General features: G+C 33.8%; 1 protein-coding gene across 3 annotated transcripts in view; it reads left to right on the top strand.

Annotated features, from left to right (window-relative positions):
• The window catches only part of GNE (glucosamine (UDP-N-acetyl)-2-epimerase/N-acetylmannosamine kinase), a 93002-nt gene that overhangs the window by 11523 nt on the left and 66899 nt on the right, over nucleotides 1–14580 (top strand). Inside the window, exon 1 of one of the 3 annotated variants that reach the window (XM_074281752.1) lies at nucleotides 11619–11710. The exons of 1 other annotated variant lie outside the window; for it this stretch is intronic. The gene's annotated coding sequence lies outside the window, so the exon portion shown is untranslated. Of the gene's footprint in view, nucleotides 1–11618; nucleotides 11831–14580 lie in introns of those variants that run through there. One more of the 3 variants, XM_074281751.1, reaches the window with a different exon arrangement.

The following is a 14580-nucleotide window of genomic DNA, read 5'->3' as shown; positions in this document are numbered from 1 at the left end:
GGTAATTTTTTTAAAACATTATCCCTTGCACTCCCTTCTGTTCCAAATTTCCTCCTCCTTCCCTCCACCCCCTCCCCTAGATGGCAGGTATTCCCATACATGTTAAATATGTTATAGTATATCCTAGATACAATATATGTGTGCAGAACCGAATTTTTTTCGTTGCACAGGAAGAATTGGATTCAGAAGGTAAAAATAACCTGGGAATAAAAAACAAAAAATGCAAACAGTTTACACTCGTTTCCCAGTGTTCCTTCTCTGGGTGTAGCTGATTTTGTCCATCATTGATCAACTGGATCTGAATTAGATCTTCTCTTTGTTGAAGATATCCATTTCCATCAGAATACATCCTCATACAGTATTGTTGTTGAAGTATATAATGATCTCCTGGTTCTGCTCATTTCACTCAACATCAGTTCATGAAGTATATCTACTTCTAAATTGAACCAATTGATTTGTGCCAAACACTTTGGTAAGAACTTTTCTTTTGGTGGTTTTCAGAAGCTATGGGTGCTGAGGAGGCAGGGGCTGTGACACTTGCAAAGTTTATTCCCCTGGAGAATAACTGTTGGCTCAGGTTGGAATGGTTTAGAGGTGCTGCTATTCCTGGGGCTCTTGTGTATAGCATCCTGGGTTATTTCCATTGGGATTAGAGTGGAGGTTGTGGTCCAAATAGTTATGCTATTAATTATGAATTTTACTAGTGCTACTCAATTCAAATGAAATGTTATAAAATTCTTTTAGGATTTTAAAGAAGGGAGATTTCCAAAAATTCAGAGAAATAAGTAGAACAGATAGAGATTTGAATGGTAACTTAAAGTATTTATACTTATGGGCAATAGTAGTCATGGGAGGTTTTAGAGTAGAAGACTAACAGATTAAAAAAACTCAGGAAAATTAATGTCATTGCTGTGCAAAATAAATTAGAGGATCAAAAGGAGTTAGAAGACTATTGCAGTACATGGTGATAAAGCCCTAAATTTGGGTATTAGAAGTGCAATAGAAAAGAAGAAATAGTCAATAGACCTCAGTGACTAGTTGGATATGGGAGAAAGAAGAGTCAAAATGGCTTAGGATTTGAAACATGATTATTTTGAAGAATGAACAAAAACAAAACAGGAAAAATAGGAAACTAAGAAGAGAAAGATGATGAATTCTGGATCTGTTGACTAATGGTAGGATTTTTAAGTAGTTATGTTCAAACAGACATTTAGAAAATGTAGGACTAGAGCTTGAGAAAAACATGATGTTACTTTAACAGAAATAATTTAATCTAAACCACTGGATTAGGTATGGTTAACTCAAAGGAATTTCTAGATTTTGGAGCAAAAAAACTGACTCTTGGAAAATGTCTATATTTTGGAACAGGATGAAACTAAGTGAAGGAATTTCTAGGGCCTTCCCTACTGCTGAAATCCCCTTGAATAAATTATATAGATGTGTATGTATATGTGTATACATACACACACATATTAGAGAAGGAAAGGGCAGAGTGACCCAACCTCCTGAACCCAGTAATGGTTTATTAATGTTAGGGGAAAATCTAAGTCTTGAATTTTGATTCAATAAGTGGAGTTTTAGATATAAGATAAGGGATGTCTCACGCTCTCTCTTTCTCTCTCTATACATGTATACACACACACACACACACACACACACACACACACACACACACACAGGAATTTAACAAGTTGGAAGACATTAAGGATTGCCAGAAGAGAGAAACCAAACTGGTGAAGGTTCATAAGTCCATGTCCTATGATGATTAGTTGAAAGAAATGAGTATGAGGAAAAAGAGATATCTCAGAGTAGATATGAGCTATGTTCAAATATTTCCAGGTTTGTCATGTGGAACAAATATTAGACCTGCCATGTTTGATCCCAGAAGGCAAAACCAGAAGCAATGGATTGTAAGGTGACAAAAAGCAAATTTAGGTTTGATGTCAGGAAAAAAAAAATTATTGTTGAATAAGTTGAAAGCCCCATCATTGAAAGCACAGACTGAATGGCCATTTGCCAGCTGTGTTTTAGTGAAATTCAGTTCTGCTTAAGGGTTGGATTATTCAGCTACTAAAGTTCCTTCCAACACCAACTTTATGTTTTTGGGAGACATCAGTAGTTAGAGAGAAGAGAAGAGAGAGTGAGAAGCAGTATAATTTTATAGTATCAGAAAGATAACAAATAAGCTTCAATAAAAACTTTAAAATGGCAAAATCCAGAAGGGTAATTAAACATACACATGGTAAGGAGCTTACTTTTTAGTTCTTTTACCTAAGAACTACTGCCATTCAGCTAGGGCTTATCCATTCTGACTCAGATGACACTTGTACTTTTTCTATGCTGCCTAACCAATGTTGACACCTGTGAACTTTAGCATTGGCAGAACAGGTTATTCTGCTCATATTGAGTAATCATTCTTTTCAGGCTTATGGTGGTACCTTTTGAATACTGTTTATCTCAGGTCATCTTTTTAATGGTAAAACAGCTCACTGCAAATTTCTGGAATTCCTTCAACACCTAGTTGTTTTTTTTTTTTTTTTTAACAATACTTCAATGGCAACTTTCTTTATTACATGTTTAAAGAAAAATGAGTTTTCTAGTTTTTCTGGAATAGCCATGCCAACAAATAATAGAAATGACTAAACACTAATTTTCAGATTTACTTTAAAAAAATGAATAATATAAAGAGTTGTTTTGATATGGCAGATAGTTCCTCAACTTGCAATAAAAATACAAATTAGAATTCCAACTAAGCACTTAATATATAAAAAAGACAATACTTCTCTAAACAATTTAAGAAACCTCAAAAATTAAAAAAATTGAAGAATGCTTAATGTTTGTAAAAAATAATTTAACAAAAAACTCTTATATAAGATAAATGCATTTCTCTTATGAACTTTCTTATATACATTTGGAAGGATTTCTATCACTGGTCAAGAACAGTTGCTCCAAGCATTTTATTCAGTGGTGATAAATCAACCAGGCACCTAGAGCTATTGACAATGGTGAATAATATTAAATGTAAAATGAAAAAGAGCTTCTAATCCAGCTGTGAGAAGAGATCATACAAGAAATGTAGAAACGAGTCTTTCTCTTATTTTATACCAATTCCAATGTGGGACAAATGGGCTAAAAGTGATGCTGATTAGGGAAGCTTTGGGCTAAACAAAAAGGAAATATATAAATTAAGTAAGCGTGAATTTTAAATCTTATAATTAAGCTAAGAAATTATCCAAGTATGGAAGAGGGAGATATAGCATAACAAATTTTGTTTTAAACATAAGGAAAAAATGGTGTTTTAAGAGAGCATAGTGTAGGGATATCTAACTAGGAAAAAAATGACTGAAGAAAGGCATTAAAGCAATATTTAATACTTGAAAGTTTGTCATATGAAAAGAGTAAAAAGTCTGTTTTTATTCAAAGAGCATGGCTAAGACCAATGAAGGTATGTCATTAAGAAACAGATTTCAGCTCAGTATAACTCTTTCCACAATGAAAACTTGAAGGAATAATTTTCTAAAACAGAGGTTAGATTATGCTAAAAACAATATTAAAAAAATTACAACAATCTCTAAAGTATCTGCAAACTGTTGGATAGTATCCCCAAAACGCTGAAATATTTTTTATTAGAAATAGAAATATATTTTTAATTAGAAGAGTTTATTTCAGAATGGGAATTTTCTCATTTTTTCTCATTTTTAGGTAAATTTAATCAGTATTATTTTCTTATTTAAATTTTTTTCCCAGGACAGATTTAGACAAAATGGCTTCTCTAAAATATAGCATTCCTAAGACAAAGGAAATAGCTTTTCAAGATTTAAAAATTATTATTCTTTATTCACAACTATTCACATCCTCCTTCAACTTTTTTTCTTCTTAAAGAACAACTATGAGAATAAATCCAGAAAGCAAAGAGGAAATATTTCCCATTTGATTCTTAGGCCTCTCACAATATATTAGAACTGGAAATAATGTGGACCAAATTCTAAATTTTATGGATGCAGGAAAAATGAGATCCAAAATAAGTAAAGGTTACTGGACCAAGAACACAGAGCTAGTAAAGTTTCAGAGTTTCCATTGCTCATTTTATAATATCATATGGCTTCTAGGAGCCTGAGACCCTCTCATTTGAAACTCTCATTTTTCAGGTTAAATATGTCACTTTAAAAATATTTGTTTGTATTATGATTACCACATATGTTGGAGATTCTGTGAATTATAGGAAAGAATATAGTTTCTCCAGACTACACTTACAAATAAGCAATCTCAAAACAAAAATTCCCTTATGCCTCTTTTTGGAAAATTTTATGGAATTAGTAAAGAATTAGGGAAAAAAATAGAAAATCATTTCAAAAGAAGCAGGAAAAAAGTTAAAATATATATATACATATATATAACATAAATTCTTTAATTCCTAATTCAATTTGTTAGGCTTTAATTTTTTTTTCTTTTTCCAATTTTCAATAGAGAAAATTGACTTTCTACTCAGGAAAGTGTATAGTATATCATATCATTTTATTTGATATATATTTTATAGATGCCTTTTGCTTTATAACAATCATTCTGGGGAGAAAGCTCTTCTTTCTCCTCAGAATAAATCTTTCCTTGTAATAAGGAAACACAACATGTATAACATTCTGCTTTTTATGAAGTGGGTGATATGACTCATAATTTATTCTCTAGGACCATCAATGATTTTTCATTTCCTCAGTTTTATTTTTAGTGATATGAAATATTTTATATTGTAGTAGTTATGTGGTATTATGTTGGTTCTGCTTATTTTCCTCTGAATCAAATCATACAAAGCTTGCTATATTTCTCTTAATTCCTCATATTTGCTAATTTTTTGTTGCACAATAATAATCTACCACATAATAATCTACCACACTCATATTTCTTGGTTCCTTCTCCCCCTTTCCCAGCCACATTGAGGGATACATATTTTATTTCCAGTTCTTTGTTACCATAAAGTGTTGCTGTGGATATTTTGGTATGTATTCAACTTCTGTTTCTGCCTTTGTCTTTTCTGGGGGCCATGATCAAAACAAGATTAAATGGTATGAACAATTTAGTCACTTTTCTTGCACAATTCCATATTGAAGTAGAGAATGATTGACTTTATTCATAACTTTAAATAGTATTTTAGAGTGTTTGTCTTTTCACAGTTCCTCCAACATTAATGAGTCCTTTCCTCTCTATATTTTCCAGTTTTCAAGATAAAGTTTGAGTTTGAAAATATTCCATTTATTAATGATTTGGAACATGTTTTCAAATGGTTGTTTATATTTTATAATTCTTATGAATACTGCTTATTCATATCCTTTGACCTTTTATCTTTTGGGGAATGGCTCTTGCTGTCAAATACTTATGGAATTTTCTTATATAACTTTGATATCTGATATTCTGATTGTTTGTGCTATATAGAAATGATGATCATTTTTTGAGGGTTTGTTTTGTCTCTTGCTATTTTATTATTAATCATCTCAATTAGTTTCTTCACTGATTTTCTGGTTTTCTAACTACACCATTACATTATCTGTAGAGAAAAAAAATTTTTGAATCATTGCCAATATTTATATCTTTAATTTTGTACTCTTGGTTTATTGCTTTGGTTAATATTTCTAAAGTGATGATGAATTACAAGAGAGTACACCCTTGATTTTCTTGTTTGAATTGGGAAAGTTTTTATTGTTCTTAGATTGCACATAATGATAGCTTTTGGTTTTAGATATATGCTTTAGATCATATTAAAGAAAGTCCCATGCCTAAAAATAAATGAGTACGATATTTTGTCAAAGACTTTTTTTGTATGTATTAAAATAATCATGCAATTTTTATCTTTGTTGATTATGTGTTAAATTACACTATTTTTTTCTTAAAGTTGAGTCATCCTTTAATCCTTAATACAAATTCAACTTGATCATTATGAATATTTTATGGATATTTCTGTACACAATACAATGATTTTGTTTTAAATGTTTATATCATGAATGATAATTGGCATATGATTCTCTTTTTTCTGTTTTGTTTCTGGCTTCATAACAGGACCATATTTGTCTCATAAAAATTTCATAGAATATCTTTATGCATTTTTGAGAATAATTTAAATATTAATTGTTCGTTACATATTTGATAGGGTTCACTTGTTAATCTCTGCTCCCCCACTCTCTTTGGCAATTTATTTATAATCTATTTGATTTCTTTTCTCCCCTGAAATTGAAGGGTTGTTTATATCATTATCTCTTATTAATTTAAATATTTTATATTTTAATATTTATCAACTTTCAAATTTTCAATTTTCCTAGACAATATTGTTATGCATAGTAGATTCTGACAATTCTCTTTGTTGTAATTTCACTTTGCTCCTTTGCAAGAAAAGGTGTTTTTAATTCTACTTCCTTTCTTACTCCTTTCCCCCTCCTAGTTTTATCTTGGTAATTTTGCTCTTGATCCGGTTAATTAATAGTTTTTTGGTTTTATAAGTATTTTGATTTCTCCGTTAATTTATCCTTTTTTTTTTTCTGTTTTGTATACTTATATAGTCACAGATATATGGGTATTTCCTGGAATATAAATGTTTCTCTAAGGACTTCTTTAGCTATGCCTTAGAGCTTTTGTTACGTTTTCTCATTATCTTTAATATAATTATATATTCTTATAATTTATTCTTTGTACAACACATTCAGGATGCCATTTCATATCTCTAGTTAAACTTTGGTCCTTTGTTAATTTTTCATTAATTACTAATAATTACTAATGTGATTGATAACTCACTAATTAATTTAATTATAAAATCATGTTATATAAAGGATATGAATTTTTCTGCCTTTTTTACATTGGTTTATGTTTCTTTTATGTCCTATCACATGATTAATTTTTTGCAAAAGTCCTATAGGATGCTGAGAATATGTATACTCTTTAACAATTCCATTCAAATGTTATTTTATGTCAGTATTTTTTTTTCTAACAATTCAGCTCTTCTTGTATATCTTTCTTTTGGATTTATTCTGTACTGAGAAAGAACTAGTAGAGTCTCCTAATATATATATACACACAAATATGTATATATATGTAATATATATACATATATACAAAAGACTAATGCATTTTTCAGATTTTCTAGATTTTAATAATTTAGATATATCATTTGATATGCATATATATGAAAATAATTTTCTAAATTGCCTAAGACAGGCAAGTCACTTAACCTCTCAGCCTCAATTTCCTTATCTGTAAAATGACCGGGTGGGTCCCAATGGTCTCTAAGGTTCCCTTCAGCTTTAAGCACCTACTTCTATTATCTTTAGACATAATATATTTTCTAATTTATCTCTCTTTGACATTATGAATTATTATTGTCTTATCTGATCATAATTGAAATCTCTGCTTTTTCACTCCTGATATTTTATCTCGACTTCATTTTTATTCTGAATGACTTTGTACAGTGTAAATATATTTCTTGAATAAAACAAATAATTGTGTTTTTTTAATCCATCCTTTTCCTTGGGAGATTTAATCCATTTAAAGTTTATAATTGTTACATTTATGTTTTCTTCCATTAAATTACACTTACATACACACATGCTTAATCTTTTTTTTTTTTTTTTTCTTAACCTTCTCCCAGTAAGTTATTTAGTCTCTTTGGTTTGTTTTGCTAATATTAATCAAATCCTGGTCTTTCTTTTCTACTCTTCAAATCTTCTTCCCTACTGTAACTCCACTTGATTCCAAATTCCTAGTTTATTTTTACTAGTTTTCTCTACCTCTTACTCTTTTATTTCTTTTAATTTTCTTTTCCTCAGCTCCAAAAAAAGGTATAGTAGCAAATATTTCTTGTTTTGATCTCCTATGACTTTCATTTTAAAGCAATTTCAATGACATTAATTTGTAATGCTCCTTTTTGAGAAAAGTTGTTTTTATTCTACTTCCTTTCTTACTCCTTTCCCCTCCTGGTACACTTTAGAATTCCAGGAATGTTAATTCTGTAGGAGGCTGTGGAGTGGTCTGTAACCAGAGTCTGGGAGGCCCAAACCTTTTGTTTGCCTTTCCCCTAATGCTGTATCCCTTTTGATGTTATACTACTCTTTTAAATTGTCAAATTATTTTTGAGCCATGCCTCTGCAGGGGCCCAATTCCTTCTTCCCAATCATCTACACCAAGTGGAAGTTACACCCAGATCATAGGAAATTTAGAGCTAGAATTGACTTTTAAAGGCCATCATGTTATTTCAGGTTGCCTCTTTGATTTCTTAAAGTGTCACATCCCACCACTAATCTCCCCTGTCAAACTTCATAATTGGTTGCAAGACCCTGGTTTTATACCCTTTTATTTCTAAGGAGTATTTTTTTTTTATACTACCAGAGTGTTCCTTCTACTCTCTTCCCCCATTCTTCCCCTTTTCATTTGCCCTCTCTAGCTACCTGGGTGTTCTATGAATGAGACACACCATCTCTCATTTCCTGGCGTTGTCTCTAGATCCCTCATACCTCTACTTTCTCCTCCATTGTAACTATTGACCTCCCAGACTTTGTTTAAGTCTCAACTAAAATCCAACCTTCTATAACAAGCCTTCCCCAACCCCTCTTAATTCCAATTAATTCTCCCTTTTTTAGAGTATATCCTATTTAATATTGTGTATAGCTTGCTTTGTATATATTTGTATGTTGCCTCCCTTATTAGATTGTAAACTTCTTGAGGGTTGGGACTATGTACTTTTTGTATCTCTAGCATTTACATAGTGCCTGGTACATAGTAGGCATTTAATAAATGTTTGTTGATTCATTGATGTATTCTCCTTAGTTTCCCAAGTCATTCCTGTGGCAGAGGGGAAAAATGAAAAATTTTTAAATCTATTTCTCCTCATTTATCTTTATACAGCCTTCTTCTTCTACCTTCTCCATCCCTCATTTTCTGTATCACACCAACACTTATAATAATGACTTACTAATGATGAAATAAAATTTTTTATTTTATTTTTAATAGCTTTTTATTTACCAGATAAATGCATGGGTAATTTTTCAGCATTGACAGTAGCAAAACCTTTTGTTCCAATTTTTCCCTTCCTTCTCCCACTCCGCCTCCCCCAGATGGCAGGTTGACCAATATATGTTAAATATGTTCAAGTAAAAATTAAATACAATATATGTATACATGTCAAAACAGTCGTTTTGCTGTACAAAAAGAATCTGAATTTGAAATAGTGTACAATTAGCCTGTGAAGGAAATCCAAAATACAGGCGGAAAAAATAGAAAGATTGGGAATTCTATATAGTAGTTCATAGTTATCTCCCAGAGTTCTTTCCCTTGGTGTAGGTGGCTCTCTTCATTATTGCTCTATTGGAATTGATTTGGTTCATCTCATTGTTGAAGAGGGCCACATCCATCAGAATTGATCATCGTATAGTGTTGTTGTTGAAGTATATAATGATCTCCTGGTCCTGCTCATTTTCACTCAGCATCAGTTCATGTAAGTCTCTCCAGGCCTTTCTGGATGAAATAAATTTTTTAAAATTTAAATAAAAAATATATTAATTTGGGGAAGCTAGATGGTACAGTAAATGAAGCATTAGCACTGGAGTCAGGAAGACCTAAATTCAATCCAGCCTCAGACATTTAACACTTACTAGCTGTGTAATCCCAGTCAAGTATCTTAACCTCAGTTGCCTCACCAAAATAAAAAATATTGATTTACTCCTTCCATCTACTTTTTTTAAAATTTTCCTCATTATATAATTCACTTCTCAGATTCCTTAGCCCATCGATGTGCTTCAGTGTCTCAGGTTTTGTTTTTTTGTTGTTGTTGTTTTTGTTTGTTTGTTTGTTTTTTAATTAAACAAGAAATTTTTTAAAAAAATTTTCTCCCCACAGCCATAGTTTTGCCTAGCCCTTGTTACACAATCAGAGAGGGATTCCAGGACCAGAGGACGCTAAAGAAGAGAAAGGTTGATTAATTCTTCAGTTTAAAATCTAAAAAGTTGCCGGAGGCACTTAGAGGTTAAATGAAGTAAAAAAACAGGCCAGAAATGTGTGTGGGAGGCCAGATGCCAATGGAAGACTTGGCTCTGCGCCTAGTTCTCTAACCAATAAACTGCAGGTGGAATTTTGGATAGAGTGCCCATCTTGAGTCTGGAAGACCTGAATTAAAATCCTATTATCATTAGCTATAGTTTATAGGCTTAGAAATTTGCTGCCAACGCTAAGGTTAGATCCAGGGTCATACAGCTGTAACATATTGGGACATCTTGTGAGTCAATGCAAACTTCAAAATGCTATTTACTTTTTAATATTTAAATATTAAATTTAAATTTTAAATATTTAAACAATATTTAATATTGTTATTCAGAGGTGGAATTGGCATGTAGCAGAAGCTACATGTTTGATTAAAGGAACACTGCGGATATACTTAATACTCAACAAATATTGATCCACAAAGTAATCAGTTTTTACTTGACCTGACTGAAGGACCTGACTGTGGCTAGTTTGTCAATTATTTAAAGAAATTAAGTTTGGGTTCCGGAAGGAGGAACTCGGGATATAATGATTTGATTATCGCAAAATTTCCTAGTCTCTATGGGCTGTTGTAAACCTGAGATGCTGCATTCCAGAACTTAGGGATTATAAATCTGATTTTATTTTAATCTTTCTTTTTAAGAAATCACAAATCAGTTTTTAAAGCTTTTCCATAAAAGTATAATTTTATTAAATTGTATTTCTTATTTACAAGAGAAACTTAAAGGAAACAAAAAACCTTATCTATGCACCTAATATGACCATATCATCTTAAAAGTTCTCCTTTTAGTGGAATTCTGCTTTAAATTATTGGAATAATCAGAATTTAATTACAATTAATTTCATCGTTATTAATTCATTAATTACATTTAATTTCAGCTTCTACTTAAAAACTTTTTTTAAAAAAATGATGTTTGTTACCATACTATTCCAAGAATTAAAGCAATAAAATTTCTTTTTAGAATTTAAAGATTTTTGCCATAAGATTATGTCACCGGCCTACGGGAACAACCTGGCAAACTCTAGACTAAAGAGGCAGGGGAGGGCAGGGGTGTGGCCTACGCAGGAGTTCCCAGAAACAGGTTCAAGGCTGAGCAGAGACTGGGGTGGGCAAAGGGAGGGGAAGAGATGGGGGAGGAGGGAGGAGGAGGACGGAACTCTGGCTCCTCCCCTCCCAGGTCCAGGTGGAAAGAACGGCTCTCTGTCGCACTATTTGAAGTTGTAAATGCAATTGTCATATATCTAAATTGTATGTATGTAAGTTATAAGTTGTAAAATATGTTAATTGATTCCAGAAATACGAAAGCCTGGCTTGTTGGGAGATGATCTCTGTTTGTTGAGGTTCTGAGTCACACTTTGGTGGCGAGCATTCGGCCACAGATTGCCGAGCTGGAAGCAGCACTCCCGACTGAGAAACAGCCCCACAAAGCTCAAGGCCGCCGCTTTCCTGAGAACCGTTGGGAAGGGGCGGGGAAAGGCGGTGCCCGACGGGAGAGAGCACCAATCACCTTGCTCAAAGTGGCCTCGCACGTCCTCCCTCCCGCACCCCGCCCGGCCCTCCTCCCCCGCCCGGCGCCTCCTCCTGCCCCCAGCCACGCTGACGTCAGTGCTTGCGTGGGAATTCTCTCCTTTCTAGTAGAGCCCGGAACGTCTGCGGGAGCTGTCAGGCCCGGGGTGGCCGCCTGACCCGCCTCTGCTGCAGGTCCGGTTATCTCTCTTTGTCTCCCTCGTCGGGGGCTAGCTGTATAAGGCGCGCCTCCCCCTGGACCCGGGAAAGGGAAGCTGCCGTGGGCAAAAGGAAGCTAGCGGGACTGCTGCTTAGGTGAGAGCCGGGGGCGGGCAGCCCGGAGCCCGGAGGACTCCGGGGAAGCAGCATCCCCTCGCTTTGTCCCCCGGGGTGGCGGCGGCCTCAGGGTGGCGCGGCCTCCGGCGGGCGCGGACCCTGCCTAGCCTCGGCTTCTTCCGGCGAGCAGAACGGGCGGGAGGGAAGGGGTGCAGTTAACGGTCCCCTGCTCGCCCGCCTGCCGCCGTGCCGGCCAGCTCCTGGGTCCCTGTTCCAACACTGCCCAGTTCGGGATGGAGCGTAAAGGAAAGCCCATTCAGGGCCTGGGGTACTGACCACGCAGCTGCAAACAAAAGGTAGTCGTTTCCTCCTGGCCTGCGGGGGAAAGGTGCAGGTAGGAAAGGAAATAATGAAATAACGAAGGGACTTTGGGGAGCTGGTTCGGTACCCCCTGGGGAGGGGATTCCTATCTGGCCTGGCTTAGGGAAAAGTGACTGACCGGGTAGTGTTCCCCCCCACCCCCCATCAAGGACTTTGAGTGAAATAATAAACAATTAACAATTATGTAGCTCTTTAGGGTTTGCAAAGGTGCTTTCGTATCTTATTGCATTTGATCTTTAAAGGAACTCCGTGAGATAGTGCTTTTATTGCGTTTATTTTACATCTGAGGAAACGTGCTGAGAACTGTCAAATGACTTGCTCAAGGTCTCGCTGCTAGGAATTGTTCTAGGCGGGTCTTCTTGACTCAGTTCTAGCATTTTCCCCACTGTGCTGCCTAGGATGTATGTAAAAAAAGTTTTGTTGCTGACTGAAGTTTTATATCTGATACAGATTTGTAAAGGGACTGGCTTTGTTGGTGGAATTAATGGTATGGAGTTGTGTGATTAGAATGAATGATGTCACTTTAGTCATTGATGGGGAAGGAAGGATCTAACTACTGGCATAAATGGACTGTCAGTGACCTCCTGTGTCACCCTCATTATTAGTGGTAAAAAAAAAAAAAAAAAAAAAAAAAAACCACCTGTGTGATCTTTGAGAAAATCATACGTTATTCCTCTTGGGTTTCAGTTTCTTAATCTTGTAAAATGAAAGCACTCTCCTAGACGGTCTCTAAGGGCCTTTATAACATCTGTGGCCCAAGTAACCAGGGGACTTACGGTAGAAAGTATAATTCTTTACCCACCGTGTTAGTCTCTCTTCAGAGAGACTCTATTTCCTCTAGAATATTATTTTGAAGATAAAGATACACAGGGAAGAAAATTTCACATCCTCCCTCGTGCTCAAGCTTATATTGGCAGCATTTATTAACATAATATTATGTAATGTTCTAGTATTGTTGGTAATAACACAATAAAGTTATTCCTTTATCTGAAAGCTTTTAGAACTTTTATACCCATTTTAATTTTGTTCTCATTAATTTGATGCATATCTTATATCTCTTATCAATTATAAGGTCCTTGGGGGAAAGGATCAGAGGTCATTGCAAAACTTGACCTAGAGTAGCCTCTACAAATTTTTGTGGAAAGAATAGGTGAATAAATAAATCTACCATTTCTCTTGTTATCTAATTGAAATTCTGTCCTTTAAAATTAATGTCCATTTTTGGGTTCATGTTATAACCTAATGGAGACCAATAGTCATACTTGTCACTTTAATCCATTCTTGGATTATTATTATTTCAAAAAGAATACATAATAATTCATATTGAGCAAGCAAAGAGGAGATTACAAGCAAGATATATAATCTCTTAGTAGCTCCACACAATTCTCTACGAAGTTTCAAAGAAATTCAAATTTCTTCTAGAAGGAGAAATATTTCATTAATTTTATTTCTAATTTTTCACAATAGAGATTTCCATAATAAATATATGTTTGTATACTATACTGTTATATTTAAGATTTTTTTTATATTTTACAGTATTTTACAAACATTTGCATTATTATTAGCAGTACTATCTGTTCCTGGGTTAAAAAAAAAAAAAGAATAGACTTGTGAAATGTATAAGACATTCAAGTAAAATATGAAGAGATTAGTGTTTGATAAACTCATTGGAAAAAGAAGCCATTATTTTAATAAATGTAACTGGGAAAATTGGTTAGTAGTTTGGGAGGGAATCTCATCCCTCACATCCTGTTATATTTATACTTCAGTAAATTCCCACTGAATTAGAAACAGTTTTTTTTAAATTAGCAAAAACATGGTGGGGGAGGACATAAAAATTTGTATTATAAGGGAGTTATTTTTTAATATTTAAGAAATAGGAGAGAATAATTTTTAAAAAACTAGATTTCTCAACTACATTAAAATAAATTTTCTACAACAAAACCAATATAATTTAAAAATAATAATAGTCAATTAACATTTATTAAATGCCTACTGTACACTGTGTTAAGTGCCAATGATATAAATACTAAAAAAGAAAAGCAGCTCCTGCCCTCAAGAATTTTAAAATCTATTAGGGAAGACAGAACACAAAAAGAAACTCAAAAAAGAAGGTCTGAGAATAAGGGGAGGGAAGGTACTCAGCTTGTGGACATGATGGAGAAAAGTCAGTCAAAGAAGTCCCAAAGAAGTATAGCCAGATGAAAAATTTAGATTGTTAAAATATGGCAATATTTTGTTAACAGATTGCTAAAATATGGCAAATATGACATAAAAATCCTGAAATACATACATTTCATATATATGTATATATATATATATGTGTGTACATATATATAAAATATCAGAAAGGCCCTGAAATCAGGAGGACCTGAGTTTAAATCTGGCCTCAGACACTTAACACTTCC

This window comes from Sminthopsis crassicaudata, chromosome 1 (assembly GCF_048593235.1).
Source record: "Sminthopsis crassicaudata isolate SCR6 chromosome 1, ASM4859323v1, whole genome shotgun sequence".
NCBI lineage: Eukaryota > Metazoa > Chordata > Mammalia > Dasyuromorphia > Dasyuridae > Sminthopsis > Sminthopsis crassicaudata.
This window is presented reverse-complemented; position numbering and strand designations above follow the sequence as displayed.